The 16,839-nt window shown below is 36.4% G+C and overlaps 1 long non-coding RNA gene across 1 annotated transcript; it reads right to left on the bottom strand.

The window, feature by feature from the left end:
- Positions 1 to 1,455: 1,455 nt before the first annotated feature.
- Positions 1,456 to 10,602, bottom strand: LOC130914336 (uncharacterized). The gene is made up of 7 exons (XR_009062885.1): positions 10,528 to 10,602; positions 7,306 to 7,347; positions 7,100 to 7,132; positions 6,737 to 6,751; positions 6,431 to 6,505; positions 1,991 to 2,015; positions 1,456 to 1,856 (listed from the first exon to the last, which is right to left on the bottom strand). It is a non-coding gene; the product is annotated as an uncharacterized LOC130914336 (long non-coding RNA).
- Positions 10,603 to 16,839: the final 6,237 nt, after the last annotated feature.

The raw sequence follows: 16,839 nt of genomic DNA, 5'->3' as shown, positions 1-16,839 counted from the left end.
GTCTGTAATTCTACTCTTGCGTGCTCTCACCCCCAGATAGGGTTTTGCTGTTTAAAAAAAAAAAAAAAAAAATTTAAATGGCCTTCTGTTCAAAAAAATTTTTCCCCCAGAAAATTGAGATTTTAAGCTTTTCAATGATGTATCACACATGCATATCGGACAATTTCGAAATTTGGCCAAATTGGGGGTCTCAAAGCGGAACTTCAAGTCACCTGATTGTTTTCCGTCATATATATTTATATATATATATATATATATATATATATATATATATATATATATATATATATATATATATATATATATATATGTGTACATATATATATGTGTACATATATATATATACGGTATATGTATATATATACGGTATATGTATATATATATATATATATATATATATATATATATATATATATACATAGCTGACATGCGAAAAGCATACCAGTGGCTGGAATAGGCCGGACTGAAAGACAGCACGGAGGCACTGATCATGGCAGCACAAGAACAGGCCCTAAACACAAGATCAATAGAGGCCGCGGTCTATCACACCAGACTGGACCCCAGGTGCAGGCTATGCAGTGAGGCCCCTGAGACAGTCCAGCACATCACACCAGGGTGTAAGATGCTGGCAGGCAAGGCATTCATGGAACGACATAACCAGTTAGCAGGCATAGTGTACAGGAACATCTGTGCCAAGTAAGGACTGGAAACCCCAGAGTCAAGGTGGGTGACACCTCCAAAGGTGGTCGAGAACAACCGAGCCAAGATCGTGTGGGACTTCCAGATCCAGACAGACAAACTGGTGATGGCCAACCAGCCTGACATAGTGGTGGTGGATAAACATCAGAAGACAGCAGTAATGATAGATGTAGCAATCCCGAGCGATAGCAACATCAGGAAAAAAAAACACGAAAAGCTGGAGAAATATCAAGGGTTGAAGAAAGAGTTGGAGAAAATGTGGGGACTGAAGACAACAATAGTGCCAATAGTGATCGGGACACTAGGCGCACTAACCCCCAAGCTGGGTGCATGGCTCCAACAGATACCGTCTGACGTCTCTGTTCAGAATAGCGCAATCCTAGGGACAGTTAAGATGCTGCGCAGAACCCTCAAGCTCCCAGGCCTCTGGTAGTGGACCTGAGCTTGAAAGGAGACACCATGCATACCGCACGGGTGGGCGAGCCGACGATTTTTTTGTTTTTTTTTGTATTATTAGTCTTTGTTAGCTGTTTGTAAAGTTTTGTGCTTGTACGCTAGGTTCACTTACATCCTGTGTAACTCCTGGGGGTTAAGCTCCCCCCGCCCGTCCTTAAAACCTAGTGACGCCCCTGCTTTTAATATTGTTATGTAGCACCTATCTGACAATGGAATACCAATAGTTGACTGTGTAGATGAAACATAACACTAATATTATATAATACTGCTTTAAAATCATTTCTAATTATGAGATGAAACTTTTCAAAACAGTTTTTCTTTAATTTGACCGAATACACCGATTGACTCGAACACACATTTTTTAGATTGAGATGTTTGACCAACAAAGGAACGAGCTAGTTGAAGCATATAATTCATCAAATACCAAAGCACCATGTAGTTATTACACAGGCTTTTGCATTTTGCATGCATAACATAATCCAAGGATCATCAGTGACTTATCAGGCAAACAATACAACATCGCACCTCTTAACCAGATGCTATTTCCCCCCTGAAATATACAGATCAACCAAAAAATGGAATATTTCCTACAAAAGTCCAGCCACCCTTTATTTCCACCTCTCTCGGTCTGCTCTTCTCCCACAAGGAAACCGGTTTGTCGGGTTCCATCTCAGATTTCACTGCTGTCATCTTCGCCTTTCCTGCAATCGGAGGTAAAAGAGGAGGTTGCCAGAAGCAAGCATGAGCAGGGAGAAAGCAGACAATTAGGTTGGGGGAGGTAGTTTATACATTTATTGGATTGTGGGGGTCTAAAAAGACAGAAAAAACATCGTACTTGGAGCCTCTGGAGCACTTGTTGTCTGTAAAGAGAAAGGCCAAGGTTACTGAAGTCAATGGAGGTTGTTTAGTGAATGTTGAGACACTCACAGTAACAATACAGTTAGTTAAAAAAGACATATGCAGAGAGTCATGCTTTGTTTCAGATGGATGCATTTTACTCTTTTCTTCCTTCCCAGAAAATTAAACTTTCTCAAAAAGGTGATCTGAGGCAATACTGACAAACAGTGTCAATAGACAAGTTTCCGAGGAACTTCCGCATTTCTGCTGGCGACCTCGGTTTTACACTTTCTTCAACCAAAACAACAGTGGAGCTGGAGTGCCATTACTCATCAAAATCCCTCAAAAAAGACATTTTGGAAATCTCATATCCATCTGCCATCATCACGATATAGGAGAACAACATGAAGAAATGGCTAAGAGTCGCCACAACCAAAATAGTTTTGTATTTTATTGATTTAATGGCAGTGGATGGAAACGCAATCAGTGACCTGAAAATCTCCAAAGAATCCGGTTGAATGTGTCCAAATACATGAATATGGGAATTTCTTGTTCATGAAGGCAGATGTGGAACCAAGACAGTGCCACCACAAAGCAATAACAGGTACATTCATGTTCAATTTAACTACAATTCTGTGTGTTGCATCACAGCTGAGACGTCATTAGCTTTGCATTAGCTTCAACGATAAAGAACTGGAAAACAAACAGTAATTTACTACAAGTCATACACAGGCTTTTTACCCTAAATGCATAAATTCAAGCATTACACGTTTTTTGTTTGTTTTTTAACAGGTGGAAAACGCTATTCGGAATGGGAAGACAACTTGATGAGCCTCACAACAACACTTACGTTGATGGACACACAGTATATCGAGACTACGTGCATTCTACCTTGATGATGAGGGGCTTGATTTATGCTCCACCTTTGTTGATATATTTCTAATATACTGTGATGTATGTATAATATATTTCTTTGTGATCAGTGTTGTTTTTGGCCGCCCTTTTAATTTTCAGCTTTTGTCTTTTGGACGAAAATACTTATTAGTTTTTGTCATATTTTAGTCACTTCAAACTGTGTTTGTCTTCGCCTAATTTTCGTTGACGAAAATTCAACTGATTTGGTCTAATTTTAGCCACCATTTACTAAAAATGTTTTCGTCTCTAAAATCCAAATGTATTAGTCCAAAAATAAAGGTTTCCATTTTTCCAGCGATTTTTAATGAACATTGACAGAGGAACACAAATTGTTGTGTGTACAAGGATAATGCCAACTTCCTGGTGATAATACACTCTAATTAGCAAAACAGTACATTACTTTCAAATAATTATACCCACTTGAATGCCACGAACTGTGTGTTGTATAAAAAAAACAAAACAAAACAAAAGTCAGAGTTTAGGAGGATGCTTGCCGTTATCACTTGCCTAATGCTAACGCTACAAGTTACATTTAGTGTGTGATCACTCAGCAGAGACCTTTAAAGGCTAAAGCAACATTGCATATTCTCACTTGCCAAGATAAGAAAACAAATCTTACTGTGTCGCAAAAAAATGCAAGCCTGGAGAGGCGAGGACACTGGTGAGTTGGGGCTGGGGAGTGCACATATCACATATCACACAACCAGACACTGCTATCATGCAGTCTAACTTCACATAAAATGTCACACATCGTAAACATGTGATGGAAACTATGGTGCATTTTCTTCTCGTTCTCATCTCGTCAAACGAAAACTTTCATTATGTTTTAGTCTCCTGAGAGACATTTTTAGCTTGTTATTGTCTTGTCATCGTGATGAAAAAATTGTTCGTTGACTAAATATTTTTGTTATAGTCATTGTTGACGAAAATAACACTGTTTGTGATTTATTGACCTGTTTTGCACATGCACCAATCGTTTTAAATAAAATAATGGAATCAAGTTGTCCAAAGGTTTTATTGCGATCAATATCTGCAATAAAAAAGAATAACATACCATTTTTGTTTATATATACCGTACATGTGGGATAAGCTATTTATTAATCTAAACGGATGAACAATACCTTGTAGTATTACCTCGTAACAACAAAATCTGTGTCAGCCCGTCTGCATTAGGCAACTGTTTTATTATTTGTAATTTTGCCTCATTTTGGTCACTCAAGTGGCTGGAGTATCATCTACACCTCATGTTAACACAGGCTGCACAGCTTGTTAGAATTTTTTCCACGAATGATCAACAAAGTGATAAGAACAAACGCACAGCGCAGAAAGTCCTGGAGCTTCATCTACAGTATGTCGTGATGAATCCATTTTGGAGATTCCGTGGGTTCCTCTAGTTTGATTTTGCAGTTTTAACTTTGCCTACACACTGCTTACTTCAAAAGCACTTCATTTTGTTCTGTCTAAACCGGAGGTCCGTAGCAGAAAATGTCAAAGATGGTGCCACCCATGTTTCGCTCAGGAAACTTGTCTATAGGCTATGTTCAGACCGCAGGTCAAAATGCACAAATCAGATTAAAAACAAATATTGTATCCCATCCTTTTGTGTGGCCTATCAGACTGCCACTTTACAAAGGAGTTGTAAAAATGAAATGCATGCGTAGAAGCTCATAGTCCACTGTGCACTGAGCAAGGTGGCCAGCATGCAAAAAAGCAGGAAACCAAATTATATTACGCGCCGCTTACAGATCCTGTCATTTAGATATTCTGCTTATCGTAAAAACTGACATGTTAAGTGACCCCGTTCACTTTACTGATTGGAGTCTTTGGCCTAAAAAAATTGGCTTTAAGGCTCTATATTTTTCTTTATTTTTACGATTGCAGTCAAGCTACCCTGCAGTCTAAAAGACGAGCTCTAGCCAGATGCTAACAGTAGGATCCGTAAAATCGCCTCCATGCAACTCAGCCTGTTTAGACCGTCCAAAAAGTATTTTAATGACGATAGTATGCAAACAATGACAGAAGGGGGGAAATAAGTAAGTGAACTATCATTTTTAATATTTTTTTGCCCCCCCCCCCCTTTGGGAGCAATCACTTCTACCAGATGCTTCCTGTAGCTGCCGATCAGTCTGGCACATCGATCAGGACTAATCTTGGCCCATTCTTCTCTACAAAACTGCTGTAATTCAGTCAGATTTCTGGGATGTCTGCAATGAATCGCTGTCTTTAGGTGATGCCACAGCATCTCAATGGGGTTCTGGATTTTGACTTGGCCACTCCAGAACGTGTATTTTGTTCTTCTGAAACCATTCTGAACTTGATTTACTTCTGTGTTTTGGATCATTGTCTTGTTGCAGCATCCATTGTCTATTTAGCCTCAACTGTTTGACAGACGGCCTCAGGTTTTCCTCAAAACATCCTGATGAACTTTTGAATCCATTCTTCCATTACTGAATGCAAGTTGTCCAGGCCCTGAGGCAGTAAAACAGCCCCAAATCATGATGCTCCCTCCACCATGCTTCATGGTAGGGATGATGTGTTGATGTGGGTAAGCTGTTCCATTTTACCTCCACACATGACATTGTGTGTTACTCCCAAATAATTCAACTTTGGTTTCATCAGTCCACAAAATATTTTGCCAAAACTACTGTGGAGTGTCAAAGTGCCTTTTTGTGAACATTAAACGAGCAACAATGTTTTTATAGACAGCAGTGGCGTGGAGTCCTCCCACGAACACCATTCCTGGCCATTGTTTACCTGTATATACAGTTGACGTGTGCACAGAGATATTGGACTGTGCCAGTGATTTCTGTAAGTCTTTAGCAGACACTCTAGGGTTCTTTTTAACCTCTCTGAGTATTCTGCACTGAACTCTTGGCGTCATCTTTGGAAGACGGCCACTCCTTGGGAGAGAAGCAACAGTGCCAAACTGAACAACTAGACTTTAAGAGATGGTTTTGTATCCTTTCCCAGCTTTATACAAATCAACAATCCTTGATCATTGGTCTTCAGACAGCTCTTTTGACCGAACAGTGATGCACATCAGACAATGCTTCTCATCAAGACAATTCTTACCAGGTGTGTGTTTTATAGTGGACAGGGCAGCTTTAAACCACTCATCTGTGACTGGGCACACACCTGACTTATATGGTTTGGTAAAAATTCGTTTCAATTGCTCTTTAAGTCTGCTTAGGCAGGGGGTTCACTTACTTATTTGTCCCCCTTCTATCATTGTTTGCATGCTATCCTCATTAAAATGTGAAAAACTATAAATGTTTGGCTGCTTTAAGTTAAATGAGACACTGTTTTTACATCTGTGTGATTTTGACAAAGATCAGGTCACATTTGATGGTGTTTTTATGCAGAAATGTGAGAAATTCCAAAAGGTTCAGGTACTTTTTCATACCACGGTATGTGTCAGTATTGCAACTTTTGTTGGTTCTAAATCATTTGTCAATCAAGGAAAACGGACAAATGAAAGTTATTCATTACAAAGGTCACATTATAATTTGATTGTGGCACTTACACATCAAAACACCGACTCCTCCAAAGAACAAAAGTCCAGAAACGACGAGGCCTGCAATCCGAAGCCTTTCATAGTCTGTCAAAATAAAATTTTACTGGGTTAAGAGATCCATTTCTGTTGACCAAATGGGTGATAATTATTCATACCAAATTCCACATAAAGAAATTTTTAAAATTATTTCTACTTTTGAATATTTTATTAGCAATAATATAAAGTGATTATTCAGCGTAAGTATGATATTTATGGAAATATTGCAAAATATGCAATGAAACCTTTAAATAGATGACATTGAAGATTTGTACTTACTATAAACAAATGGATCTGCAGAGCAACCACAAGAATAGCAGAGAGAGAAGAGTCACAACCAAATATTGTAGTTGGAAATTTATCATACGTAATTGGCAATGGCTTTCAATATTTGCCTTCAACCTTCCTGTTGTGCTTGTGTCTTTGGAACACCAGAAATGTTCACTGGTCGAAATGAATCCTTGCATGTTTAATAATTTGAATAATCAGGTAAAATACCGATCTTTAAAATTTATAATGGGTCAATATACGGTAAGTGCAATTTAGCATAACAAGAAGATTGAGTTTCTCCACAAACCAGTTTATCGACAAAACAAGCCTCAGAGACAAGTAAGGTGATCTGATGTAAAGTTTTTGCCTTACTTGCTTCAGTTTCAGTGAAGAAAGTAAAGATGACTACAAGAAAAGAAAATGGAAAATATGTTAAGAAATGAAGTTTTCTGTGCACCTTGCTCATTTTATTATTACTCTTTGAAATGTTTACTACAAATATATCATGTACTTTAACGCCCTGTTAAAATGAAATAAAGGAAGACAAATATATCAGTTTCCAGGGATATTGGTGATACCTGCTATCACAGCCGCAAGTGTGAGATGCCCCATCTTCAACACTGTTGGGACACAGAAATGAAGACGAAAGAAAACATGACTTTGGAATTGTGAAATTGAATAGGACACACAATTTGGTTCTCATGACTTTGCCTGTTTTATTCACATATACACACACACACACGCAAACACTCGCACACACACCCTTCTCACTCTCCTCAGGAGGCATGCCCTTGTGGTGTGAAAGGTTAGAGTCTCGTCAGCAGGGATGCATTTCGTGTGTTTAGAGAATAAACAGTGAAGTTTCCACTCAACATTCATTCCAACTCTCAAATAAAAAAACTAAAAAAATCAGTTTGCATTTCAATTATCTGTCTAAAGTTTGGAAGAGGGAATACATATACTAATGTATATATATATATATATATATATATATATATATATATATATATATATATATATATATATATTAGGGCTGTCAAACGATTAAAATTTTTAATGGAGTTAATTACAGCTTAAAAATTAATTAATCGTAATTAATCGCAATTAATCGCACTCAAACCATCTATAAAATATGCCATATTTTTCTGTAAATTATACATATATTCTGTAAAATAAATTGTTGGAATGGAAAGATAAGACACAAGATGGATATATACATTCAACATACGGTACATATATATATATATATATATATATATATATATATATATATATATATATATATATATATATATATATATATATATATATATATATTAGGGCTGTCAAATGATTAAAATTTTTAATGGAGTTAATTACAGCTTAAAAATTAATTAATCGCAATTAATCGCACTCAAACCATCTATAAAATATGCCATATTTTTCTGTAAATTATACATATATTCTGTAAAATAAATTGTTGGAATGGAAAGATAAGACACAAGATGGATATATACATTCAACATACGGTACATAAGGACTGTAGTGGGCATTTCACTCTACTGTCATTTAAATCTGTCTATGCTGTCCTCACTATATATACAGTATATACTGTATATGTGTATGTGTGTATACATACATATATATATATATACACACACACACACACACACACACATATATATATATATATATGTATATATATATATATATATATATATATATATATATATATATATATATATATATATATATATATATACACATATATATATCAGCACCAGAAGATTCTTGGTGTGTTACCTGTGGACAGCAAACTCAATACATTCCTTTCTGTTTGTGCAATGTCACATAGACAACATTTTAGTGAAAAAATATATATTAAAAAAAAGTCAAACTTTTTAAAACTGAGAATTAAAAAAAAAAAAATCTAAACTTACCTCTAAATGAACCCTTTTCATTCACAGTTGTTTATAGATTTACTGTAATGTCAACCTTTTTTTGAATACTTTGGCTGGCCTACGATTTATAGTCAGGTGTAACTCATATATATGTATATATACGTATATTGTTGTTCCGAAGTAATACTGAAAAGAAAAAAAGTTTTTACTCAAGTAAGAGTAACGTTACTTCCAAATTATATAGCTTAAGTAAAAGTGAAAGTAGTCATCCAAAAAAACAGAACTCAAATACCAAAGAAATATTGATTGAAAAGAATATTCAAGTAATGAGTAACATTGTGAGTAACTGCTTATGATATACTGTATATGCATTTCTTTTATGATGGAATTTTTTGTCTCTCAGCTTAAATTTATCTATATTAACTGTTGTTATAATGATACTGTACAATAACCCATTACATAACCACATTAAGCCAAAGAAACAAAAAAAAAAAAACAAACAAACAAAAAAAAAAGAATTGAATTCCACCGAGAGAAAAAAAAAGACAGGACTGAAGCATTATTTGACCAAAGAGCATGAGTGCCCTCTAGTGAAGAAAATAGTTCATAGTTTGAATAGTGAATAGTTCCTTCATAGTTACTATTATGAAATTAAAAGGATCATGTCTTTTTGTGTGGTCAATCGGTGCCAAATAAAAACTGGAAGAGAGGGTTGAATTTGTGCTTTCGAGTCATGTTGAGGGCCGTGCTCAATGTCAAATATTTGATTGAACAGGCTGCCGTGAACATAGAACAGCAAGCTTGCGTCTGATTGGTATAATGGAGTCATGTGATTATTGTTGCGACGTCTCATTGGTGAAATTGGTAGAGCTACTCTTGACATCACTGTCAAAATAAATAAATAAATCTAATGTGCAACAAAGAGGAAAAATGCAACGACTCCTGTGTAGCCCAAAGTACTGGAGTAAGAGTAGCATTTTCTTTCTACACAAATCTACTCAAGTAAAAGTAAAAGGTATGGCTTAGTAAAACTACTCTTAGAAGTACATTTTTCTCAAAAAGTTACACAAGTAAATTTAACAGAGTACATGTAACGTGTTACTACCCTTCTCTGGTTATATATGTTAATAACTGCTAACAGATGTTTATTTAGCCTGTTTTTCTGCCATTTATTGTAATTACTAAAATGTGTTATGCTTGTTCTTGTTTCTAATCAAATACGCTCCCTCCTTCTTTGTTTTGAAATTTTGGGCTAAAGTGACTTTTAGTCTGAAAAATATGGTACTTTCTCTCAATTAAGTGGAAGCAAAATCAATGTAAAAACATGACATTAAGAAAGTTGAAGGTATCAAAAAGTGTGTCATATTTGCCATTTTTCTTTCTGTCCACACCCTGCATGTGTTATCGTTAATCTGTCCTAGTGCTTCAAGGAATGGACATAGAATTCAATTAGATATAGTCAAAATGTTTTTGCTTCATATCTTTCTTGAGTCATCTTGTATAATGACCTCTGTCCGGAGGTCACATTGACAACAGGTTAGCATGACTTTAGTAAAGGTCACACAGCTCTATGAACTCACATGTATGCCTCACAAAGACTGAGGAAATAATTTACACTTTTAAAAGTATTCTTCTCTTAAAACATTTGTTATTAATAAGAATTAAAAAGTTTTTCTTCTTCCCACTCCCTTTCGAGTGCAAATATTTATTCTGAGTTATACTATTTCTGTTTTTTTGTGCATGCTCGAAATAAAAAAGCTTCATTCATTCAATTAATATATTCACGGTTCATTTCAACCTAAACACAGGACTCACAACAAATGTAAATTAATAAAAAAAAATAAAAAAAAAGTTTCACCCGAAAAACAAATATTTGACCTTCACTCCCATAATGCCTTGCTCAATTTTACCATGGCTTACCTGAAGAGTTGTGTACCGAAGTGCAAAAGACGGTGTGGGTGTCGCACAGCTGCAGCCTGGATAACGTCTCTATTTTCAGTTTTAGATGATTTTCTAGCACTTGCTCCTCCTCTTTGTTTCAAGTGTAAACTATTGTGTATGCTCACCTAAATTAGTGTGTGTGTAGGTGTGTACTGAGCGTGCAGGTGTTTGTACCTCCCCTGGTGTCCATTGGTAGTGTTTTCCTATAAACATCAGCTCATCATTGAGTCTAACCCTTTATTGCCAAATGTATCACATTTGATAAACCTAAAATTTCATGATTTTAAGACTAATTCAGAATTTTGACATTTCTTTTTGGAACAAAAAAGGATGGATGCAAGTCAACACATGCATCTGAAGGTTCCATGAGAAAAAAAAAAAAAAAAAACAGGATTTAGCAAGGGTTATGCATAGTAGAGCGCTTATTACACATATTCATTTTGACTTTTCTTTTGACAAATTTGAAAAAAAAGTTTTATTAGGACCTTATTTTTCAAATTTTGGGATTGTCTGATAATTGCTTCATGTTGCAGGTGTTTAAGGGCTAAGAGCTGTTGAAAACATGTCATGTTAATTATTAAACCCTTAGTGAAAGGTTTTCAGGCCTGTCACCATTCAGTAGGATGAGAGAGTGTCTCAAAACTTTGGACCGCAAGTGTAATATTATACCCTCAAATCTAAACGCACCCCACAATTTGAGATAATGCAATGAGAGCTTCTAATTTTTTCGAAGGAATAAATATAAATCCAATTGTTATACCCATGCACATACAATGAGAATAGGGCACAGGTGCATGTGTTAATGGGTATTAACGACATCATGGGGAAGGGCAGGCAATCTGTTATACTCACAATAAAAATAAAATAGTGACAGCATTAATAAAATGTCTGCCTCTACATCCGGCAACCACTTCCTGGAAATACTGGATTTTATTTAGGTTTTTGTCCATGATTACTCATCAGAAAAATTATTAGTATTTTATTAGGGAATTAACCCTCTGGTGCATAGTGGTCACTGCAGTGGACAGCCAGGGCCGTTCCTGACCAATTTGGTACCTTAGGCAACATATTTGTTGCCCCCCCCACCCCCTATTTTCACCACATATATTGAAACACTCACGCTGAAAAAGCACATGATCTCTTTGTAATTTATTATGTAAAAAAAGACAACAATGAACAAGTGCAGAGATTAAAAGAAAAATGCTCTAATAACTATTCAAAAGCACCAATAAAAAACACTTAAAAAACAAATGAATGAAATAAATTACAATTGTTATTACAATATAATTAACACCCACCCACACAAACCTATATAAAGACACACAGAACACTTTAAAATGCAACTTTTTTTTCACCTTGTCCTATAACCTTACTCACCTTGTCTTCACTGATGCATGAGCATCTATTGCTCTTTCATATAACAGTTGTTTTGGAATGTGCACTTCCTTCCTGGACTTGGTGGGCTTGGACTTGGTGCTGATGTTGATAAGTTTGCTGTAAAAGATGGCCCAGGATGTACAGAGGTAGAAGGAAAATATTTCAGAAGAGCATCTACAAAGAGAAGAAAGTGGAATGTTACATTATATTAGCCAAATAGCTGTTGATTGTGAAACCAGCATGACATAACCATAATAGCGCCTAAATTCTTGCAGCCTACTGTACCTGTCTATTGGATCCGGCCACTTTCTTGAAGCACGAAGAACTACACAGGACTATCCAAATATAATGAATTAAATAATATATGATAGCAAAAAAAAAAAAAGAAATGAATAAATTGAATATTTTTTACATGAACGTGATCTCCACTTTAATGAATGAATGACACATTTAATAACAAATGTTTGCATTTAAATCCGTGGCACTTTCAGTCCCCCATACCACAGAACTTTGAAATCATTAATTGCATATTTAATGGTGTATTTACTTAATTAACCTTGGCACTTTTAGGCAGGGCAAATTTATTTGAAAAGCACAATTTAACACAAGGTAAAAGTGGTTCACATCACATGAAAATAGGCAAGACAATTTTAGTCCCCCATACACTTTGTCCAAATTTCTCTAAAATGGGAGGGGGAATAATTTAACTGAAACTAATCCACAGCTGGCTGAATAATGAAAATATTTCTAAAACAACAGCCTGGCTAAGGATAAAGTATAATTTTGCTTCAGCAGTAAGCATATAAACTCTATGTAAAATAACCGCTAGCTTGCAGTTGCGCTAAGTATACGTGCTTAAGCTGTTGAAAAAAATCATCACAACAAACCTCTGTTTTTCTTCACGTTTATGCTCTCTTCTTTCTTTTTTTTCTGACCCGGAAGGCTTTTGTCTTTTCATGAAGTTGACTTGTCACCGTAACGTCGCTCAATCGCGGAGGCCAAAAAAAAACACCTTCAGGTAGCTCGCTGGTCTGCTGGGTGGTGAGTGAGACTAGGGTCTGTGGTGAAATTATCGCATCACAGGAAAAAGTGAAACGGGCAGAAGGCACACTAGAAAAATGATTATTATTATTATGAACGGTTTTGTTGTTCTTTTGTTTTATCGTTTTGTATAATTTTTTAAATACTGCTATCATCAAATATTATTTGAATATTTTTCTTGACGCCCTTTTGGAAGCTGCTGCGCCCTGAGGCATTTGCCTAGCTCGCCTTATGGGCGGCACGGGTCTGTGGAAAGCTACTGAAACGTACCTTTCTCTTTAATGCATTGGTTTCTATGGTTTAAGTCAGGGGTTGGGAACCTTATAGACAGAGGGAGCCAAAACCCAAAATGTTTTAAAATGTGATTCCACAAGAGCCATACAGGGTGTGTCTATGTGTATGTACTGTATGTATATAAACTTACACTGTATATTCTATGTTTTGTATCTTTTGCCAGCTTGTCCGAGTCCGTTTTGTCAGCACTGTTTCTTCTGTGAACGCGTTTGAATGCATTACACGGGAGGCAGAAGGTGGTCACGCTATGCTTTTATGAGGGGTCGCCGAGTTGCGATTGAAATAAATCTTGAGAAAACGACAAAGAAAGCCTAACATCGTTACTTGGGTTGTTACAATCGTTGCACAGTTGTGCACTCACCACAAGGAAAATAACAAATAGAAACATGGTGTGGCACTGCGTATATTTCCTGGAATAGAAACCACAATCGGGGACGACCAGGGGGACGTGTCAGTAACAGTCAGGCGGAGCCTTTCGGGGCACTCATTTTTTGAGTCCCGCTCTCCTGGAAGTGGCGACAATTTGACAGTCCCAAAAGTCACGAAAGTGAAGCGCCTGTGTGACTTGGGGTAACACGGGTTCTGTTTTGTGGTTTAATTTTCCCCTATGTATATTTTATATACTCCGGTTTGCTCGGCATCTAGTCGGGAGGGGCTGACCCCGCCGCTGGCCGAGTGGTGACTTAATGCACGAGGCGATGTTGCCCATCTCCGTGCGACCGGACTTGAAGCATATTATTGCGACGTACATTTGAAGTGTCCAAGATTAATGTGCAAATGCGCCATCAGGTCATCATAGCTGGTTCATGTCAAGCGAGCCGGCGGGTTCCACATTTAAGATAACGGGTTGGCAGACAGCCATATACGCTCATCAAAAGAGCCATATATGGCTCGCGAGACATAGGTTCCCGACCCCTGGTGTTACTGCATAGCAACCTCAAGAGTGCTCTCTGCTGCCATACTCTGTTGATATCGATTCAGTGGTCAGTTGGTGTAATTGTAAGTAAATATCCTCTGAATCCGAGATAGCTGACAACCTGCCACCTGTGTCGACTACAACTGACATATCTTGTCAATACTTCCATGCCCGAAGAGCTGCAGTGGTAAAAAAAAAACAAAACCTATTATGATATACAGTAACATCTAGGGAAATATAATATTTGTGTATAATATATAGAAATATATGACTAACCATGTGTCCAATGCAGTGGACGTCATACTGTATTTTTGAAAACATTACAAAATTGTGTCACTGTTTTTATGACTGTTTTAGTTATAAATTAGTATGTAATTGTTATATTTATAAACAGGTAATTTAAAATATATATTTTTGTGCATATTAGCTGTAGTTTGCATTATTATATGCATTTCATCTTATCTTGTAGACTTCAAAAGCAGCAAAGAATAAGGCAGTTTACAGAATAGCCCGGAAAATTCCATCCAGTCTCAGCGATGATGACTGTAGTGACAACAGTGATGATAAGTGGCTGTCAGACAACAACGGAGACATTGTTGCATAAGCGTAGGAGCCACAACTAGAAGTTTCAGTGGTTTTATTATTCAGGCCTATGCATTGTGCCTATACTGTTGAAAGTGTTGAAAAAGTTATGTAAAAATTATAGAAATGTTTATCAAAGCACAAAAGGGATTCACAATAGAACACAAGTTAATTCATTTTTTTATTGTAAATTTACAGTGTTTTATGTGGAGTGTGCAGGTCCAAGGAGTCCACTGGATTGGCCTTGCCTGTAATGTTACGAAAAAAGAAAAAAAAAAAAAATTTTGGGAAAAATAAGAAATTAGACATTATTTTCATGTCCTAAGATGAATAAAACCACATTGTACGAAAACAATTTTGACCAAGGATTTCATAATTCATGCATCAAAGGGCTATACAAGAATCTTCCTGCTAGGATGCACATCTTACAGGTGTGTTCTGTCCCATTATAGCTACCTCCAGCACAAAGGACAATGGAAATAATTCATTTTGGCCCGTGAACTCGGAATGACCTCCAAACTAAGTCTTCACACTTACATTTCTCTGCAGTGCCAGTATATACGAGTGAGAAATGTTGAATTTAAATCAACCGTTTTTGTCGGATGCGATGACGATGATGAGGTGAAGGATAGTGTATGGTCATCTTGATTGCTTTGTCATATTGTTCTTAAATGTTTTTCCAAATCGGCTATTCTGTAACTGTTATTGTACGTGTTAAAACTGTTTCCTCTGATAAGATTCATTCACTGTTGAGGTCATCTTGAGAACACACGCTGAACAGTGGAGGTTATCAGTGGACATGTGTGAGCACACATCCAGACACTTCTGTCACAGGTAGTCAGGCTGTTATGGTGGTGTGTTTGTCTCTAAACAATGGAAGTAAAATGCTAAGAACACTTTGGTTAACGGTTCAAAATCTTAGGTAATATAGGGAACAATAGACTCAACTCTTATTCTTGTAGGCGCGAGACACAGAAACACATTTTATGTGAGCAGCTGAACCAACAACACAACGTGCACGATACCTCTGTTGTATCAACTGCTAGATGTGAGAGAATTTGCTCCCGCTGATGTGCACGTGTATGTCAGGCACAGGTGTCACAACACAAATGAATAGCAAAATAAAAACAGAAAACAGTGGCTGCATTTAATTAAAAAGAAATCTGCATGATTTCAATTTTCCGGACAAGCTCTCAAATGTTGTTTTACACTGATTGGCCAAGAAGTAGACATTACGCACAACCAGCAGTGAAAGGACACACACAGCTTGATTAAGAAGCACCAAGAAGTCGAGCTTGAATAGAGCATATAGTCAATTTTTAATATTATGTATTACCGTATTGGCCTGAATATAAGACGGCCCTGATTATAAGACGACCCCCTCTTTTTCAAGAATCAAGTTTGAAAAAAGACTTTTTGAATACCAAATTAATTTTTATACAGAAAATCATTACAGTACATCTGAAACAAATGATTATAACAATATATTTGAGAGAAAAAGCATGTTATTTTGCTTCATTCAAATCTTAATATCTGAACATTTAAATAAACCAATCTACTGTGATAAAACAACAAAATTGCAATAACTGCATTAACCATCAAAGTGAAGTCTAACTGTAACTGTAGTCTTGAAACAAATCTGAATAAGGAAAAACATTGCAATAAAATAATGCAAACTTGAGAGTAGCTGAGATCTGTCAAGACAGAACATCGCTTCAATGATATCTGGTGCCATCTAGCGTCGTGAATGGGTATAATGTCTAGACCGCAAATATAAGACGACCCCCTCTTTTTCAATCTTATTTCAATGGAAAAAAAAACGCCGTCTTATATTCGGGCCAATACGGTAATCAAACTAGTATAATAATGTTTAAAAAGAATTATCATTTAATTCATGACATTCTGTTACTATTTCGATTTTCATCCATTCTACCAACACAGGCACAGTATATAATGAAAAATGCAGATATAATGGCTATATTTCACCAGCACAATCTTATGCTGATCAAATTGTCGTAAAAAGATGGACATGTTAAATTGTCCAGTGCATTCTGTTAACTGGTTAAAAAAAATTGTCATCA

This window comes from Corythoichthys intestinalis, chromosome 4 (assembly GCF_030265065.1).
Source record: "Corythoichthys intestinalis isolate RoL2023-P3 chromosome 4, ASM3026506v1, whole genome shotgun sequence".
Taxonomy (NCBI): domain Eukaryota; kingdom Metazoa; phylum Chordata; class Actinopteri; order Syngnathiformes; family Syngnathidae; genus Corythoichthys; species Corythoichthys intestinalis.
Note: the sequence above shows the minus strand (reverse complement) of the source record. Positions and strands in the feature narration are given on the sequence as shown.